Genomic DNA, 6,000 nt, shown 5'->3' with positions numbered 1-6,000 from the left:
CAAACAATAAATGCTGGAGAGGGTGTGGAGAAAAGGGAACACTCTTGCACTGTTGATGGGAATGTAAATTGATACAGCCACTATGGAGAACAGTATGGCGGTTCCTTAAAAAAATAAAAATAGAACTGCCATATGACCCAGCAATCCCACTACTGGGCATATACCCTGAGAAAACCATAATTCAAAAAGAGTCATGTACCACAATGTTCATTGCAGCTCTATTTACAATAGCCAGGACATGGAAGCAACCTTAATGTCCATCGACATATGAATGGATAAAGAAGAAGTGGCATGTATATACAATGGAATATTACTCAGCCATAAAAAGAATTGAAATTGAGTTATTTGTAGTGAGGTGGATGGACCTAGAGTCTGTCATACAGAGTGAAGTAAGTCAGAAAGAGAAAAACATATACCGTATGCCAACACATATATATGGAATCTAAAAAAAAAAAAAAAAATTTCTGAAGAACCTAGGGGCAGGACAAGAATAAAGATGCAGATGTATGGAATGGACTTGAGGACACGGGGAGGGGGAAGGGTAAGCTGGGATGAAATGATAGAGTGGAATGGACATATATATACACTACCAGTTGTAAAACAGATAGCTAGTCGGAAACAGCTGCATAGCACAGGGAGATCAGCTCGCTGCTTCGTGACCACCTAGAGGGGTGGGATAGGGAGGATGGAAGGGAGACGCAAGAGGGAGGAGATATCAGGATATATGTGTGTGTATAGCTGATCCACTTTGTTATAAAGCAGAAACTAACACACCATTGTAAAGCAATTATACTCCAATAAAGATGTTAAAAATACAAAAGCTATTTTTCTAGGTTCTTTTAACTGCAAAACACTTATGACAATTACAAGGGTGTTATACATATTGTTAAAATCTTATAAAAAGGCTTTCAACTCTAAATTCAGTATAAAAATGATTACTTTCAAGTATCAATAGGCAAACAGCTTTTTGTTTTTACCTTAGACTATCTAGTGCAGTGCACTCTTTATGTAAGATGAATAAATATTGACTAGATTTCTCCACCTGATTTACTGTACAAATAGAAAATATTTAAACCTCAAAAACATTTTATATTTTCAGCCAGATCAAAACCACATCATTTGACTATATAAATCGGATATTTTGGCCTCAAATTTTTAAACTAATTTTATCAAATTTCTGTGTAACAATAGAAAAATAAATGTAATTTTGTATGCTCTTTAATGCAATTTCTTAATAGAATTTTAAGAGTTTCAGCTATTACTTTAGAAAACGTATAATGTTCTCAAATGTTTAGTGTGAATAATTGATATTATCTGTAATTAATACCTACTATTCTGTGATTACATTTTATCATCTCATTTGTAATAATTTCCTAATTATTGTGTAAATTAACTTTCTGTAGTTGTAAGTAATAAACTCAATTCTGGCTAACTTTAGAAAAATTAATTTATCAAAATGATATTAGAGTTTCACAAAATCATTGTGAAGCTGTGAACCAGACTTGGGAAGTGCAGCTATCAGGGCAGATACTGGAAAACAAGAATTACAGTTATTCTCTCAGGGCAGGTTATAGCTGCAGACATGGTGAGAGGCCATAATTCATATCATATCAGGCTCCAAAATCCAAAGATATGCAAATAAGCATTTTGGTTTGATGTGCAAATTTCAATAAACTCTCCTTTACATTGGATTGAAGTATCCATCCATCTACCCCCTCCCCCCAAACTTCACTGAGATGAAAGACTCCTGTATTTTCACAAGATGTATATCTTTCCTTTCGGCATGTATTTATAGCACCAAGGCGTGGAGGGTGCTTGCTGATTCTTGCTCTCCAGGTTCTGTTAGAGGACCTATCAGTGCAGTGATCCAGCTGGATATTCTGTGAGATATTACAGATATTCTGTAAGATAATTAAGTTGCCACAAAGAGCCAGAGTTGACAAATTACTGAGTTGAAAAATAATAGTGCACTGCAGTCCCAGCTAGGTAAAGGCAAATTGCTCCTGCTTTTCTTTTTTCGATTAATCAAAATACAGGGGGCAGGGTAGTCTAGGCTGCATACTAGTTTGTCCCAGCAAGAAGGCTCTGTTAAGAACAACAGCACAATGAGAGCTACCATCTGATTAACCTTTTATTTTTCAAAACACAAATGTATTTTGATCAGCTAACCCAGAGAATTAAATGGAGATATACAAAGAATTATCACTGTTAAATTTTTCAAGTCGGAAATTCCGTCATGATGCAATACTACTTTTGACTTACTATTTTGGTAGGGAAGTGTAGGGTTAGTTTGCAACTAATCCATGGTAGCTTTTTGTTTATCTCCAGGTATACCTAGAGCCTTGGTGCTCTGCCTTGGCCAAAATAGGAATGAAATGTACTGGCTGGTGATATATAATGCACTGTTTAAAGTCTAAAACTCTCTTGAAGGCACTATGAACTAGCTTGTATACATCGCTTATGAAAAATACATAGGTTGCTAGTCTGCATCTGTTTCGCCTGTTTACATAGCCTATTTTGACTATGTGACTGGTGGAATATAAAAGACCCCCTGGTGAAAAGGGAACCCTTGCACACTGTTGATGGGAATGTAAATTGTTACAGTCATAATGGAAAAAAAACATGGAGCTTCCTCAACAAATTAAAAATAGAACTACCATATGATATAGCAATCCCACTTTTGGGTATACATCCAGAAAAGACAAAATCAGTATCTTGAAGAGATATCTGCACTCCCACGTTCATGGCAGCATTATTTATAGTAGCCAAGGTATGTAAACAACTTAAGTGCCTTCAATGGATGAATAAATAAAGAAAATGTGATATATATCATACATAATGATATATATATGTACACTGTTTCATATTATGTAATGGAATATTACTCAGCCATAAAAAAAGGAAGTCTTGCCATTTGCAATAACATAGATAAACTTGCAGGGCATTACTCCAAGTGAAATAGGCCAAGCAGAGATGGACAAATAGTGTATATTATCACTTATATGTAGAATCTAAAAAAAAAAAAGGCGATTTCATAGAAGCAGAGGATGGAATGGTGGTTGCCAGGGATTGCGGGGAGGAGGAAATGGGGAGATGAAGGTCAAAGGATACAAACTTTCAGTTATAAGATGACTAAATTCTGAGGAACTAATGCACAGCATGGTGACTGGAGTTAATAATACAGTATTGTATACTTGAAATGTGCTGAGAGTAGGTCTTAAGTAATCTTACCACACACACACACACACACACACACACACACACACACACACAAAGAGTTAATTATGTGAGGTGATGAAAGTGTTTTCTTTTTGTTTTTTTGCGGTACGGGGACCTCTCACTGTTGTGGCCTCTCCCGTTGCGGCCTCTCCCGTTGCGGAGAGCAGGCTCCGGAAGCGCAGGCTCAGCAGCCATGGCTCACGGGCCCAGCCGCTCCGCAGCATGTGGGATCTTCCCGGACCGGGGCACGAACCCGTGTCCCCTGCATCGGCAGGCGGACTCTCAACCACCGCGCCACCAGGGAAGCCCGATGAAAGTGTTAATTGATCTTGGTAATCATTTTACAACGTATATGTATATCAAATCGTCACGTTATACACTTTAAATATACAATCATTTTTTTCAGTTATTCCTCAACAAAGCTGGAAAAAAATAAAATTAGAAAAAAATAAAGTTTATATCCTCTTAAATCTAAAAATAAATAAATTAATTAAAGATCCTTTGGTACATTTTTATTCTGAAGACAAAGCGCATCCTGTACAACTGGGAGAGGATAGAAGACGTTGTATCTGGGTGTTTAGCACCAATCTGACACTGCCTTATATTTGTTGCACCTGCTTCTGTGTATCCTTTAACTCAGAAATCTTTCTGCGTAAACCTTGCTAGAGTTTCAGTTTTCTGACCTAGTGTAATTGCTGCATGAAGGGAGAATTTCAAGAGATTCCTCTTGACCTTCTCCTACTATAATAACCTTTATTTGATAGGTCAGGTGGTCACTAAAAAAGTCCTGCCATTTTTCTTTGTATATTTACACGTGTAGGGGAATAACGATACCATGGGCTTGGGGTCTACTGTATTATTTTAGAATGTTTTAAAAAACAATTACCTTACTTTAAATCTATTAATAATGGCATTCTTGGCCTTTAAAAATTAGCATTAGTTCAGAGTTAGTGTTCAGTGTGTAACTCAAAAGTTTTGAGTATATTCTTTTCCCCAGTGTAGTTACTTAAGTAAATAAGTAATTACCTTTGAGGGGGAAGAAAAGAGATTCACAGTGTGCATTGTGGTGTTGTTTCTGGACCCCAGGGTACATACAGAGCTTTCATTCAAGGGGCTGTGGGTCTAGTCTTGGAATAATGAGAGACCAGTACTCTCCACTCTCTGTTTTGGTAACTCAAGTCAGGCCTCTGTTTATCAGATTTAGGAGATTTTTTTTTTCTTCTCTTCTCATACAAATCAAATTCTAAGTAAGATGTTTATTCATTAGTTTGATTCCTAGCAATGTCGTGACCGGTTAATCACAGCCACAGATCTCTGTAGGTCAGAGCATTCTAATGAACACAATGGCATGGCTGTATATTACGGTGAATACACCTAACCTCACGCTGAGATGTAATAATATGACCTCCATCACCCTGGAAACATTGCATTTCACTGAAGTCATGGTGCTCATTTCAATTATAGCATTTCTCACCAGCACTCTTAACCTTGGGAAATAAAGTGAGTAGAGAACTTACAGAGCCTGTGGCATTTTCCTCCGTAGATCTCAAATCGTTGGTGCAGGAAAAATGTTCAAGACTTTCTTAGGGAACATAGTTCAGAGGCGAGACATACGATATGTTCACCCTAGTATTTCTGTCTCTGAAAGACTTTCAGTTCCTTCCTTTAAATTAGACCAGTTTTTTTTTGCAACATAACTTACTTTCCAGGAGGCCAGATATTCATTAACTAAACCAGGAAACTGTTAAATAAAATATACCTAGTCACCCAAAATACCGTGTGGAATCTAGAGTCTCTGGAAAATGTACCCATCTTGACAAACTTTTTCTTTGTAATATTATTGTGTTTCACCCTTTTTGTTCACAAGCCTTCAAACTCCATTCTGAAGGAAAAACAATATCCCTAGAGTTTTGCTAACATAAACTAGCAAATTCCTTGTATGTGTGTGGAGTTTTGCCAACATAAACTAGCAATTTCTGTGTGTGTCTGTGTGTCTGTGTCTCTGTGTCTCTGTGTATGTGTACACATGAGCCTTCTCAGAGCTTGATTTTTTTCATTTTTGTCACCCCAGGACATGATGGGAATCTACGTCTAATTACAGATCTGTTGATATTATGAGATGTTGAATAAGAAAGAAATTAGTGTATTTTTTCTTCAAGGAAACAACCTCAGGCAAAGAAACAGTGTCTTTAAGCAAGGAAAAAATAGCTACCTCAGACAAAGGAGGGAGATTTTCTGAGCAAATACGCCTCAGTAGAAGATGTGTAAGAGGGGATTCGGACTTCAGGTTACCCAGAGTCTTCTGAATACGCCCTTATGACTCCAACTCCATTGTTAAAATATCACTCTTCTCATGAATGCCCTAACATTCACATGGGAGATCTTTCCTGGCTCTACAGTCAGCTCTTGCTGTGATTAAGTCACTTGACATTTTCAGGATGGTTCTATAAAGGGTTTTAGTCCATGTTTTGAGAACAGAACTTACTGTTCTGAATCTGTCATTCTCTTGTTTGTATTATCCAGTGTCACCAGAAGCAGACATCATCCTCAAATGCTTGAATTCCTTATTTTTTCATGATGCCCTTTGATGGTAGCTCCATGATCTGTTGGAATTTTACCCTCAATGATGTTGGTTACAAGTAATCTCAGTTGATAATTACTGTTTCACCAAAGGTGTCACTGTTTCCTGTTTCCTTACAAAACTATGAGCTAGAGCTTCATTACTTTTCACTTCAGTTCATGTGGCCAATCCCAAGAACCCTACATTTCCCTGAAGGCCCT

This window comes from Physeter macrocephalus, chromosome 7 (assembly GCF_002837175.3).
Source record: "Physeter macrocephalus isolate SW-GA chromosome 7, ASM283717v5, whole genome shotgun sequence".
Classification (NCBI taxonomy): domain Eukaryota; kingdom Metazoa; phylum Chordata; class Mammalia; order Artiodactyla; family Physeteridae; genus Physeter; species Physeter macrocephalus.
This window is presented reverse-complemented; position numbering follows the sequence as displayed.